Here is a 13,256-nt window from a genome sequence, read left to right as displayed (position 1 = left end):
TCCAGTGTGTCAGCTCCTGGTACCTCCTGCGATAGGTCACTTCCATGTGGCTCTGAGAATCAGAACAGGAGGCCAGTCTAAAAAATACTTCTTCATCTCTTCCAACAATGATGCAAGCCCCTGATCCCCTATATTAAATTCCTCTTTACTTAAAATATTTAAAATCGCTTCCATTTTCTCTCTGAAACTAATGGTGAAGGCTTCGGATCATGTCATAAGCTTGGTTCTCCTTCTAGTGCCACTCAATTCAACAATTTCCAGAACACATTTAGCATACCAGGCACTGGATTAGATCGATGGTTACAGACACAAATATACACTAGTGCATGATAACAATATTCTCTCGAGATCAATCCCATCTACACAAGTTGGGGAGCCCTGGCCCTTTTCAAATCCCTCATAATTCAAGCCTCCAGAGGTTGTTTCACATGTCCTTCCAAATGCCATCTCCTATTACCCATTGGCAGCTTTCTCCCTCCTGTGACTAGTGGTAACTGCATGACGGCAACCTTGCCGTCACAGGTTACCAACCTGTTAAAACACAGGTTAAAAGTGGACAGAGTACCAGGGTGCAGCTGGGACCTCGGCTGCCATCCACAAGAACTGGTTTCTCCTTCATTCCACCCTCTGGGGAGGAGGAAACCCCACTCACTCCCACTTGTACTACATTCCAGAATTATAAAGCAGCCATGAGTCACGGAGTCATCTGCCAGCTGATGATTGCTAGATTTTAAGGTATTTATTTCACTACTCTGAGCCTTAGTAGCCTCAGCACTTTGAAAAAAAATCTATTTTTTAGGGATGGATTTGAAGAATAAATGAAGTAATATATGTGAAATGTTTAGCAAATTGAATAGACTTAAGTATTTACAGCTGACATTTAAATTAGGCATTCACATACATTTGATGCTGATTAAAACTGCAAGCTAATCCCACTTAATGAGGAAGGGAAACTGATTCCAACTGCCACTACTGTAACTTTCATCATTGCCTGTGTGTGCCCCCATGTTTCTCAGATGTTCAGACAATACAGCTTCCCACTTTGTTACAATGTCCTCTCCTCAGGCCCTCCTGGACAGAGGTCGGATCCGGGTCAGCCTTAAGCAGTGCCCAGCAAGGAACAATCTGAGTAACATACCCCTTCACATATTGAAGTAGTTTCCCCATTGCCATGGTCCTTGGACTAAACTTGCAAATCTTCATCCTCCTTTTCCAAGAGGACAAGAACCTTCACAAGAGTCTCCTTAGCCCCTCATGCCCATATGCACACCCTCCACGAGTCATGGCCTATTCACCTAGATATATGTCAGACTTCCAAATTCACAGAAGGCTTTAGATTGGGCCAGAACTTTCCAACACCCAACGCCAACACTGGTACTTGCCATAGCTGATAAAGCATAGAGCTGCATTCAGGGAGCCTACGACCTTGTCATAAAGAAGAGAAAAATAAATGTTCATTTAAAAAAACTAATCATACAGAGGGATGGTATGGCTCATTTAAAAAAATGATAGTGAGATGCAGGTTCTAGAGCTGAGAAAACCCCAGTACACACCTTTCCTCTACTGCCTTCCAGTGTGAGGACCATGGACAGGGTATGGAGGCCTGCCAAGTCTCATCTTCTTTGCCTGAAAATTCAGATACCTATGAGTACTCATGAAGTGACTTTGTGGGTACCAGGCATGTGGTGAGCACTGGAGAATGAAAAGAAGCTCTTATTATTTTCACTTAAGCTAGTTCAGGAACACTTGCTACAGAATGAAATGGACACCTTTGGTGTCTTGTAGGTTGAAAATCTAAATTAAGTCACAAAAGAGAGAGTAGCTATCAAAGAGTAGAGAAAAATTAGAAGGGTTCACCACCTTTAAATCTGTGGGCCAGAAAGCTAGAAAATGTTCATTATTATACAATGGCAAATAACATTTATAAGCCAAATCTTTGCATTTTTTCACATTATATATTGTTATCACATCCTCAAAAGATATGGTATATAGTGCAGTGATGAATGACATGTCTAATAGCTAATATCAAAATGTACTGGACAATGAACAACACAAAATATTATATGAGTTTATCACCGGTCAATATTTATGCCTCAAATAAACTAATTTAGATATTGAGTGTAGCTTAAATCAATCACACTTTGTTATTCTTTCCTCTAATAACACCATGTTCCAGATGAATAAATTTTTTTCAGTGTAATCACTCCTATTTGCAATTACATTTTGATGTGTTTGTTCAGTTATATGGCTTTTAATTACCAATTCCAAACTTAGGTACTATAATTAGCCCACCACGATTTAAAATTTTTATCAGTTTTTCTTTCTTTGCACAGACATGTGAGGGAGATAATGATTTCTGCCTATGAAGTTCAGAATTAAATGTCGTCAGAGTAGAGAAGATGATCGTTAAAAGAGAAATTGCCTCTACCACAGTCTTGCCCACCTGTTGTTGGTTAAAATGCATGGTTTCCCTGCTGTCCATCTCAGGGGTCCAGGTCTGAGACTGAAATTCCATGCCTAATACCAAAGTCCTGAGACAAAAATCAATAGCCAGGAAGTGCAATTAGTAGGACTCTCATGTCTTGGAGAGTCCATTTAACTCTCTTGGTTTCTTATCACCCAGACTCAAGATTCCTTGTCAAAGAGATCTGTTCTTTCTTCTTCATCCTTGACTTTCAATCAGCCAACAAATTCTATTTTTCTATTGCTTCTTCCTTTACCAACCTTCTGTCTGCCTAATTACTTATATACTTGCTATCTAAAGCCAGGTCCTTGGTACTTCATGTCTGGGTTATTGCAATAGCCTCCCATTGGCCTTCCTACCTCCAACTTCTGCCCTATCCAATTCTTTGGACACACCACCACCAAATTATCTTACACAACAGATCACTTTGAACACATCACATCCTTGATCAAAATCATCAATGATTCTTCAGAGATTGCATATATAATAGATGCATGAATAAATATATATATATACACAGACATATACATATATTTCTAAGAAAGTTCTAAAGATATCTCCACTCACTTTACCTGATGCATTGTGTACCTGCTATGTTATAAATCCTCTGCTTTCTTTATTTTCTAATAGATCTGTGTTAAAAATAAAAACAAATAAGAAAACATATCCTAAGTATTAGTATATCACAAAGAAATCCCCCAAACTAACAAATTTTACCAAGCATGAAAAAAAAACCAGCAATCTTCATTAATGTTTTCCAGATCATGAGGAAAGGAAATACTTCCCAACTCATATTTTGAATTTAAAACAACCATGACACTAAAACCTGATAAGTTCATATAAGAAAGTAAGTTAGAGGCCATTCTCTCTCATCAACAAAAATATTAGAAATCCTTGATAAAACATTAGCAAAATGAATCTAGCATAAATAAAGTGATAACACATTATGTCCAAGCTAAGTTCATTCCAAGAATGAAAGTTTGAGTTTTACATCAGGCAATTAATCAATGTAATTCAACACATTAACAGAATATAGGAGAAAAATTATGTGATTATCTTCACAGATGCAGAGAAAGCATTTGACAAATTTAATATCTATTCATGATAAAAAATTTAGCAAATTATCAATACAAGAGAATATCTGTAAGTTAATAGAGTAGCTATAAAAGACTGACCACAAATATCATATTTAATGGTGAAAGGGAAAGTTGATACAAAAATAAGACAAAGCTGACTGCTATTACCACTCCCATTTAGCATTATAAGGAAGTTTTAGCAAGGCATAGAGGCAGGGATAAAGAAGAATTAAAAACTAAAAAGGAAGATATGTAACTGCCATCTTATTTACAGATAACATGATTGTATACAGAGAAAATCAAAAAGAATCTTTGTATAATTATTAGATTAATAAAGGCATATACTAAGGTCACTAGAAACTAGAATACACAAAAATTAATTTGTCTGTACATACAAGCAATGAATGAACATACGGTTTTAATAATATTATTTAAAATACCATCAAATACCCATCAATAAATATAAAGCAAATGTAATGTGCAAGAACTTTATAAAAATAACTATGTATACCTACCCAGCAGAAGAGATCCGAGATCACAAAGGTGGTTTTCCCAGGGTGAGCCTCACCCATTGCAGTCCAATGGGCTGGCCTCTGCAGTGACCTCAAATGTGGGGAACTTGGCTGCATAATTTGTGATCGTGGGGAACTGCGTTGGTGCTCTCCTCTGGCCTTTAAAAAAATTAAATAAGTTGTGGGGGCGACTTTTCTCTCGAGTCCCCCCAGTGCCACAGACATGCGTGAATGAATATGAATATGACTGAGACAAGATGAGACCTGTTTAGGGAGGAGGAGTGGGCTGTGGCCAGTTCCTCCGAGGAGAAAAAGGCCTCGAGTGCCTTTCTCCATAGCCTTTTATTGGGTTGTAATACACAAGAATACAGGGTGACAAGGATCAAACAGTAGATAACATTTCAAAGAGATCTGAGGGCTTCAGTCTGAGTGAGTGTCTGTCAGGAAGAGAGTTGCAGAAACTTTGGGAGACATACTCTTTTCCTCTCGGACCCTTATCATATGAATGAAAGCACTCTTAGCAGAGCAGATTTCACAGGTTTATCAGCAAGTCTTTGTGATGCCAGATATTCTCCCAGGACACGCTCTAGCAAGGCAAGGAGCTGCACCTCTCCCCAACAGGTATTCAGGCTTAAGGGCATTAGAATCAGGAAGTGCTTCTCCCAGAGAACATGGGGACTCAGGCTATGTTGAAGCGGGGGGGGGGGGGGGGGGGGGCGAGAGTCCATTGCTCTTTGTTGCAGCCCCCCAAGTCCTTCCATGAAGGCCTCTCAAGTGATTGAGTCTGGCTTAGGTTGCCCCCCCGCTGTGAGGGGTCTTACCAGTCATTGACTTCCGACCAAGCTTTGGGGGCAGGGAGAGGAACTGAGGCAGCATTTGCTACCAGAGACAAGCTTTGTCTCCTGTGGCTCGCATTCCAAAGGTCATTTCTCATCCTTAGCCACAAGGGGTAGAGATACAATTCCTAAAACTAGGCAGAGCGGTCTACTATAATAAGTAAATAAATAAACAAATTATAAAATATTCTTAGGAAAAATGTAGAAGGCCTAACTAAATAGAGAGATAGATCATGTTCATGGACTGGAATACCCAATTCTGTCAAAATGTCAATTCTCAAATTCACGGATAGATTCAACATGATCCAAATAAAAATTTTAGCAAATATTTTTTAACTCAACAAGTTGATTCTAATATTTATCTGGAAATGCCAAAGGCATAAAAAACCCAAAGCAATATTCTTTTTTGAAGAAGAAAAAGAAGTTGGAAGTTTATATTCCAGATAGCAAGACTTATTATAAAGCTATAACAATTAAGGCAATGTGAAACTGTGTAAAATAATAGGTACATAGAACAGAGTAGAGAGAGCAAAACACACCACCATATATACAAACATTTATTAAAAATGTAGTAATGCACATCAGTAGGGAAATGATTGATTTTTTCATACATGATGCTGGGTCAGTTGTATATTCATATAAGGAAATTTCAATCTTAACCCCTTACCTCACATCTTACCATTCCATAATTTTATAGTTCTAAATCCAAAAGGTGAATAGCAAATTTGGGAAGCAATAATATTTTTAAAATAATATTTTGATCACCATTGTTTAGGCAAATATTTTTGAAATTTCTTAGGAAAACAAATAAACACTAGTCATATAAGAAAAGATTAATAACTTGGTCTCTATTATAATCAAGAACTGCTGGTAAGTAAGACATCACTATTTAGAGAAAGAAAAAGAAAAAGTTTATTTCAGTTCTTATAAACTTAAGGTACTCTATTTACTAGTAAAGTGCTGGAAATCTTTTAGTAGAAGAAAAGGGTTTACATATTTGGTCCTTCTGGCTTACTAAATAGTGTAAAACCTGTCTGTTAAAAACTGCTGTTGACATAGTGCTGCTCCAGCAAACCTGGAGTCCGGGCTGTCTCCAGCTGGCTGAGTTCCTGCACACACAGGCGAAATAGAGGTGCCCTCCCTGACCCTTCCAGAGCTTCCTGTCTTCACCTAAACCTTCTGGTGACACTGATAAGTGAGCAAATCTGGACCTTAATTCACCTTGTAGGAACTTGGATAATATACAATAAATTACTATGAGTGCGTGGGGACTGATTTTACTGAGGGAAAGAACCTATTATATGTGTGATGCCTAATGTCATGTTTTCTGAATGTTATATATTTTTAAATATTTTACTTACTTATTTTTAGAGAGGAGAAGGGAATGAGAAAGAGAGGGAGAGAAACATCAATGTGTGGCTGCCTCTCACTCACCCCCTACTGGGGACCTGGCCTGCAACCCAGGCATGTGCCCTGACTGGGAATCAAACCAGGGACCCTTTGATTCACAGGCCAGCACCAAACCCACTGAGCCACACCAGCCAGGGCCGCATGTTATATTTTAAATAGACCTGAATTATCTTTGCTGAGCTAAGCTATCAGGAGTTGAACAGGTTAAGCAGTTTATGCAGTTGAAAATTTAAATGTTAAGTGAATCAAAGTGAAGATCACTACTCTTCTGGACGGAGAGAAGCAGAATCATTAAGTGCCCTGGAGCCCATAAGATGAAAGAAAAGCTGAAGCATCAATGATAATGACTTAGTTTCACTGGGAACAGAGATGGTCTCTTATTGACAGCTGATAGAAAAGGAGTGGTTTCAGACAAAATATGGGTAAACATTCTCCATTACGTAACTGGGGTGCTTAGAATCAGAGTGTGTTGTCATGCCTTTAAACAATACCTTTGAAGAAGAGCTAAAAATTAAGAAGCAAGTACTTCCATGAAAGTCACTGTACATTTTTAATTAGGTCAGAAAACCCTAGCACTTGTGTTATGAGTGATTCCAACACAGCGTTAGCAGGTGGGCAGTGGTGTGTGTCATAGGTGAGGGGCACCGATGGGGGCAGATTCAACCTTCAACTCGCCAGTGCTGAGTGGAGGACCAGCCCGTCTGTCTCCCAAAGACATGATTAACAATAATAATATTCCCTCAGCTCTATAATGTAAGTCACATAAAGAAATCGGTCCTCCCATTGTTTCTAAACATCACAGCAAATTTCTAAATTTTGTTCAGAGCAGAAATCTGTATTTATAAGACATTTACAAGGGCACAGGAATGACAAGTGCTGGAGCTTGGGATTAAAAATTTAAATTCCCAATGCCTCATCTCATATCCACTTGATTTCGCATCGCTGTGACTTAAATTTATGTGTACAGATCAAATGATCTTATGCTGTATTTTCATAATTCTTCTATTTACTTATACATACCTTTCTCTATTCTAGTAACGATTTAAAGTGACATGTTAAAATGCAATATCAAACAGCATAAAATCTAAAATAAAAAGTTGCAAGTGAGAAAAGGGAGAAAATAAAGAAAAAAGATAAGATAAAGTTAGAATTAAATCCACTTATATTGGTGAGGAGTGATACCCATTGTGAAGCTTTGCTTTTTTTGCAGCCAATGCAAAGATAAAATCAGTGTCCATGATATAAAAACAAACCTGACGCCGGTAAGGAGCACAATTATTATTGATTCTAACACCAGAAGGAAATGACTCGCCGGCATCTCACAGCATGGCCATCAGAGACGTGAGGAACTGCCCGGCCCCCCCCCCGCCGCCGCACAGACCCACGGCACGTGCCACAGGGCAGGTTCTTGAAAGTCCCTGAGTCTGAACAGAGGATATACACTGAAATTGTAGGAAATGATATACAGGAAATTTCTTTACTTTATAAAAACACAAACTGCTGGTGTTGTCCTGTCTGCTTACTCAGAGAATATCGTCGAGAAAAGACCCTGCAACCAAGCCATTGCCTGACTGAGATTGTCGGCAGGACCACCTCTTCTCGGGAGCCACATTTTCCCTTCCCTGAGGTTGTCGGAAACAAAGGGGGTCGGCTCACACTCGCCTCTGCCGGAATTGTTCGCCCTGCCTGTCAGAGTTAAAGGGGTTTAAAACTATAAGTGTGGGCAGACACAGATTTTTTTTTTAATTCAAGTATCTTAGAATGATATTAGGAGAAAAAGCAGCAACTGGGAAACCATCTGGCCATATTTCAAAATAATACTTCACTGAGAAACCTAGATTGGGAGTATCACATTAGGAAATATGAAAGTATCATATTACATTAGGTGTTCTAATGGTAATAAAAAATATCTGCAAAAATAGAAGCTTTACTTGGGGGCTAGACAAGTGCCCAGTGGCTGGCAACATACAGGACAGTTATATAAACTGTACGAGCAAACAGGTCTTGAAGCTGAGAACAGCTTAGTTGAGGGTGTTGGGCAAAAATTATAGGCCTTAAATGTGGTGACGATGAGTAAAAAGATCTGGTTCACTGCATAAAAACTGTAAGTGAAAGGCGACTTCCCTGAGCCCACCAGAAGGAATCCAAAACAAGGAAGAGGCAAGAGCAGTCAGTCACCTTTAGCACTTTAACCCCCATGAAATGTTGTCAAGTGGAGGTAAATTCTTATTGTCAGCTCTACCACTCTTTCCTTCCTGGAGAAGAGAAAGCTCAAAATGTAGTGGGAAAGGCAGGAAGAATTCACCCCAGTACTCTTCACTCAGAGAGATATCAAAAGAAATTTCATCATCCATGGAAATAAGAGGGAAGGTGAATAATGTTTTCAAACTAAGCAAGGCAAGCTCTGTGGATATGTGAATTGTGTGATCACACAGAGACCTGGACTTAGTTTAATACCTTGCTGTCCCTTTCTTGAGATTCTTAATAATTTTTAAAAGGACCTCATTTTTTCATTTTGCATTAAGTTATATAACTTGTCTTGCAACAAAGAATAAAGACAACAATTACATTAGAGAGAGTACATAGGCTATGGGTCTTTATGGTCTTTAAAGATGAAGCTTTTTAAATATCTGACCTTGAAATATCTGGGAGAAACATTAGGAAGCACCTGAGGGTTCAGCTGAGAAAAAGGACCTAATCTCTTCACTTATGGGGTGAGTTTTCCCTGTGCTGTCTGCCCCAGGCTACACTTCTTGCTGCCTACTATAAAAGCAAATAAGAAATAAATAGAATAGATGAGAGAATAAGAATGAAAGAGAAAAAATGTTTTAATATGCCAAAAATATGACATTTAATACTAAAAGATATAAAGAAAAATAAAAATAAAAGAAGTGGTTAAAAATAAAAACTAGAATTTTTTAAAAGATCTAATGTTCTAACTTTTATAAATGTTCAACATCACCAGCTATCAGAGAGATGCAAGTTAAAACCACAATGAGATATCACCTCCCACATGCCAAAACAGCCATCATTAATAAATTAACAAACAACAAGTGCTGGCAAGGATGTGGAGAAAAGGGAACCCTAGTGCACTGTTGGTGGGAATGCAGACTGGTGCAGCCACTGTGAAAAACAGTATGGAATTTCCTCAAAAAACTAAAATACATCTGCCTTATGACCCTGTGATTCCACAGATGAGAATATACCTGAAAAAATACCAAAACACCAATTCAAAATAATTTATGCACCCCAATGTTCATTGCAGTGCTGTTTACAACAGCCAAGATTTGGAAATAGCCTTAGTGCCCATTAGTAGATGAGTGGATAAAAAAACTGGTACACATACACAATGGAATACTGCAAGATCTATCCAGAAAAAGTCCAGCCATTGTTATTATAATGAGAATCCTTTGACATCTGTGTAACCTAGCAGCCAATGAGTGTAGACTGGAATGCACATGTGCGAACAGTGACAACTTCACTGTCAGTGAGGGCAGTAGACAATGTTGAGTGAGCATGTGTACCGTGTGGCTGTGGCAATTAAAATGACTGTGTGAGTAGAGTAATGAATCTGCATCAAATTTTGCATTAAGCATGAACATTCCTCCACAAAAACTATTCGGATGATTCAGAAGGCCACAGCCATGGGCAACTGGTGATCAGTAGATTCATCACAACTACGTACCTGCTCATGCATCACATCTTCAGCAGTTTTTGGTGAAACATCAAATCACCTAGGTGACTCGGCACCATGACAGCCCAGATTTGGTGCCCTGTGACTTCTGGCTTTTCCCAAAATAAAGTCACCTTTGAAAGGGAAGAGATTTCAGACCATCAATGAAATTAAGGAAAATACACCATGGCAGCTGATGGCAATTGGGAGTACTGTGTGAGGTCCCAAGTGCCTAGTCTGAAGGGGACTGAGGTGTCACTGTCCTATGTACAAAGTTTCTTGTATCTCATATCTACTTCAATAAATGTCTCTATTTTTTAATATTACATGGCTGGATACTTTCTGGACAGACCTGTATGCAACAAAAAGAAAGGAATTCCTACCTTTTGCAACAGCATGGATAGAATTGCAGAGTATTATGTTAAGTGAAATAAGCCAATCTGTGAAAAATAAATACCATACAATCTCGCTTGTAAGAGGAATGTAATAAACAAATTAAATTAAACAGCAAAATAGAACCAGAGGCATAATATCATGGAGCAGATACTGATAACTGTGAGTGGGGAGGGGAATGGTGGGGACTGATTGAAAGAAAGTGAAGGGCCCTGGCTGGTGTGGCTCAGTGGATTGAGTGCCAGAATGCAAACCAAAGGATCACTAGTTCAATTCCCAATCTAGAGCGCATGCCTAGGCTGTGGGCCAGGTCCCCAGTACAGGGTTTGCGAGAAGCAACCACACATTGATGGTTCTCTCCCTCTCTTTTTCCCTCCCTTCCTCTCTCTAAAAATCAATAAATAAAATATTTTTTTAAATACGGTGAAGGTATTAGTCAAAGAACATATATGGAGGACCCATGGACAGGGACAACAGTGAGGGGGCTGATTATGGAAATGTGGGACAGGCTGGGCAGAAGGGGGCAAAATGTGAAAAGTGGGACAACTGTAATAGCATAAGTGATAAAATATAAATAAATAAATAAATAAATAAATAAATAAATAACATGGAAGATACTGCAGAACAATGCAAAAGATAGTCACTAATGTTAAAAGGACAGGTGAGAATGGAGTAGCAATGAAATGACTCAGCTGGTCTAAAAATAAAATAAAAACATTGAAGCAGGGAAAGGCATACTTTTAGACTGACTTCAATGTAAATAAAATTCTTTAAAAGTTTTTTCAAAGGGCTGTAATTTTAAAAATAATGTTAAATAGATGAGACTTCAAATAAAATATAGAGGCCCAACAAAATTAAATGTTAACTTCTCCCCAAATAATTTTATTCATTTGTTTATTGCTTAAAACTAACAAATAGTAAACTTGTGCTAAAGCAATATGTACATAACTTACTTATTCTTCTTCCCACCACAGGTAATAGGCAATGTTTTGTCTTTACAATAACTCTGTTGTCATATAAATAAAAACAAGCAAACAAATAACTAAATGCATAAAGAAAAAATCAGACAATGGTACACTAAAGCCATGTAGGATTTATTCTTGGAATACAAGGATGGTTCAACACATGCAAATCAATCAATGTAATATACCTAATTTTTAAAAATTAATTAAAAAACACATGATTATATCAATTGTTGCATAAACTATGTGACAAAATAAACACTCTTTTGTGATTAAAAATCAGGCTTGGCTAGTGTAGCTCAGTGGATTGAGCTTGGGCTGTGAACCAAAGGGTTGCAGGTTCAATTCCCAGTCAGGGCACATGCCTGGGTTGCAAGACAGGTCCCCAGTGGGGACCATGTGAGGAAGCAACCACACATTGAGGTTTCCCTCCATCTTTTTGTCCCTTCCTTCCCCTCTCTCTAAATAAATAAATGAATAAAATCTTTTTAAAAACATCACTCAGCAAGCTAAAAATACAAGGAAACTACCTCAATGTATTAAAAGCAATATATGAAAAACCCACAGTTTTCACTTAACAGCGAAAGACAAAGCTTTTTCTCAGAAATCAGGAATAAATCAAGGATCCTTGCTTTCACCCCTTCTATTCAACAAAGTACTGGAAATTCTAGCCAGAGCAATTAAGCAATAAAAAATAATATAAGGCCTTTAAATTGGAAAGGAGAAAGTAAAATTATTTTTGTTCACAGATGATATAAACGTTTATGTAAAAAACACTAACCATTTCATTTAAAAAAATGTTAGAACCAATAAACAAATTTAGCAAAGCAGCAAGATACAAAGTCAATACACAAAATTTAGTTAGATTTCTACACACTAATAATTAACAAGTCAAAAAAATTTTTAAATATTTACATTTATAATAGCATTAGAAAGAATATAATACTTAAAAATTGACTTAACCTGGTAAGTAAAGGACTTATACAATGAAAACTGCAAGATATTGCTGAAAGACATTAAGGGCATAAATTAATAGCAAAGTATCCATGTTCATGAAATGAAAGACTTAAGATTGTTACGATGTAAATACTACATAAGGATTAATTTGATGCATTTCCTATTAAAATGTCTATGACATTTGATGCAGAAATAGACAAGTCTATTACAAAAGTTATATGGGATCTCAAGTAACCCTAAATAACCAAAACAATCATGAAAAGAAGATCAAATTGGAAGGCTTCCTGATTTCAAACTCAACTACTAAGCTAGTAATCAAAACAGTATGGTACGAGCAGAAAAATATATAGACCGATGGAATAAAATAGATATTTCAGAAATAAGCCCTTGCATATATGGTGAAATTATTTTTGACAAGCGTACCAAGACCATTCAGTGGGGGGAAATGACAGTCTATGCAACAAATGGTGATGTAAAAACTGGATATCTATATGCCAAAGAACAAAGTTAAAGCCTTACCTAACACCATATGCAAAATTTAATTTTATACTCTGGTTTCTCTTCAGATTGTATAAATCTTTCGCCTTCTACAAAATTTAATTTAAAATGGATCAAAGACCTAAATATAAGAGCTAAAACTTTAAAACTCTTAGAAGAAAAAATAGACAAAAGTTTCATGGCTTTGAATTTGACAGTAATTTTTGGATATGACACCAAAGGCATAGATAACAAAGGTAAAACTAAACAAATATTACTTAACAAGAATCAAAAACTCAAGTCCACAAAAAACATTGTTAACAGTGTAAAAAGGCAATTCACCAAATGGAAAGAAATCTGAAAATCAAATATCTTGTATGTGACTTTACTACCTTAAAAGTATAGAGAGAATTTCTAAAACTTAACAACAGCATACAAATAACAAGATTCGAAATGGGCAAAGGATTTGAATAGGCATTTCTCCAAAAAAGATATA

General features: G+C 37.3%; 1 non-coding gene across 1 annotated transcript; it reads left to right on the top strand.

The window, feature by feature from the left end:
- Positions 1-4,047: 4,047 nt before the first annotated feature.
- LOC119064220 (U1 spliceosomal RNA) lies at positions 4,048-4,209 on the top strand. Its single transcript, XR_005085342.2, has one exon. It is a non-coding gene; the product is annotated as a U1 spliceosomal RNA (small nuclear RNA).
- Positions 4,210-13,256: the final 9,047 nt, after the last annotated feature.

Source organism: Artibeus jamaicensis, unplaced genomic scaffold (genome assembly GCF_021234435.1).
Source record: "Artibeus jamaicensis isolate MK-2021 breed Jamaican fruit bat unplaced genomic scaffold, CSHL_Jam_final contig_233, whole genome shotgun sequence".
NCBI classification, from domain to species: domain Eukaryota; kingdom Metazoa; phylum Chordata; class Mammalia; order Chiroptera; family Phyllostomidae; genus Artibeus; species Artibeus jamaicensis.
This window is presented reverse-complemented; position numbering and strand designations above follow the sequence as displayed.